The following is a 1,674-nucleotide window of genomic DNA, read 5'->3' as shown; positions in this document are numbered from 1 at the left end:
CTAGGGAAAGGGAAAGCCAATTAAATTCATTATTTATATTTCATTTTTAATACTTGGAATTACATATTTATTATGTTTCAGTATATTGAACTTTAAACTATTTGCTATAACATAGTTTTGCCTTTTCAGTAGTGCTATATAATTTTCTTTTAAGTTAGTTTATTTGCATCAAAGATGATATAAATTAAATTGTCAAAAAATCAGAATTAATTTTGTGTATGTCATGTCATTACTAAGGTTTTATTACATGAATGACTGAGGTGCTGCTGAAAATTCTGCCTAAGTAATGCTTTTGATGAAAACTTTGCCAGTTACCATGTGGCTGCTATAAAAAAAAAATGTCAGTAAGATTCCCCCAGAAAACCTCACAGTTGCTTAGTAGTTTGCTTGGAACATGATACTCAAAAGCCACACAAATGGTGCCTACAAAAATAGCATCCCGTGCATACCCATGTTCATAGCAGAACAATTCTCTATAGCCAAGTTGTGGACCCAGCTCAAGGCGCCTGTCAACAGATGAATGTATAAGGAAAATGTGGTATATATACACAATGGAATTTTACTCAACCATGAAGAAGAATGAAATTATGGCATTTCCTAGTAAATGGATATAACTGGAGAACATCCTGCCAAATGAAATAAGCCAGACCTAGAAAGTTAGGGTTGAGTGTTTTCTCTCATATGCAGAAGTGTGAGAGAAACAAAAGGAATAAAAAAGGGATCTCATGAAAATAGAAGGGAGAAGAGGTGGAACAGAGGAAAGGGATTAGGGGGAAGGGGGAGGGGAGAGAAAGCAGGGGTATGAGGGAATAAATAAGACCAAATTACACTAAAAGATGGAAAAATGAGTCAATGATATTTCCATTTACTCATGAATGCAAATATCTTTTTCTGCATATTCATATTCCATATTCATTTTTGCATTGCTGTTGATAATTAATAAGATAGCTAACTGTAAAAACAGACCACATTATGCAATGTGCAGGTATGAATATATCACAATGAAGCCTACTATTATGTATAATTCTCTAATAAAAAGAAAAAAATAGTTTATATCAAGTCCCTATTGCAAGAGGATATTTTTCCTATCTGTGGCCTCTTTAAAATGTTAATTTTATGACATAAAATACTCTGTTATGCCTACCCCATTTTCAGAAGTGTTTTGTACTCTGGAATATAAAGACTAATGAAATGTGGTCTGTTACAGTTATGGACTTTATAATCTTGGGTTGGAAGGAGACACATAGGTGAACAACAACAACAACAAAGAACTGTAGACTCTTAAATACAAATCTATTCAGACTACAGTGGGAGTCCAAAGAAGGGACACAGGGGAAGTAGACTAGAGAAATGGACAGAGAATTAGTGTCCCAAGGTACAGGATAAAGTAGAAGAGCTGTCTGTTTCTTGTTATTGTGAGAGTGTTCACTGCACATAGCAATTACTTTCAGAGTTTACATCCATGATTCTGTCAGTGTAAGCCCAAAAGAAGTGTGTTTTTCCCTTGCAAAATAAATAATAAAATTATCAGATATTTTAAAAAGCATTTTGCTTCCTTCATTTATTTATTTAGGTACCAGGGATTGAACCCAGGGGCACTTAACCCCTAAGCCACAGGAAGAGGAAAGAAGGGGGAGGAGGGAAAACAGGAGGAGGAAACAGAAAGTGAAGAGA

General features: G+C 34.6%; 1 long non-coding RNA gene across 1 annotated transcript in view; it reads right to left on the bottom strand.

Annotated features, from left to right (window-relative positions):
* Nucleotides 1-202: 202 nt before the first annotated feature.
* Nucleotides 203-1,674, bottom strand: part of LOC125614268 — an 11,215-nt gene continuing 9,743 nt past the window's right edge. Inside the window, exon 3 of the long non-coding RNA XR_007344879.1 lies at nucleotides 203-649. This is a non-coding gene — a long non-coding RNA (uncharacterized LOC125614268). The remainder of the gene's footprint in view (nucleotides 650-1,674) is intronic.

Source organism: Marmota marmota, unplaced genomic scaffold, assembly GCF_001458135.2.
Source record: "Marmota marmota marmota unplaced genomic scaffold, marMar, whole genome shotgun sequence".
NCBI classification, from domain to species: Eukaryota; Metazoa; Chordata; class Mammalia; order Rodentia; family Sciuridae; genus Marmota; species Marmota marmota.
Note: the sequence above shows the minus strand (reverse complement) of the source record. Positions and strands in the feature narration are given on the sequence as shown.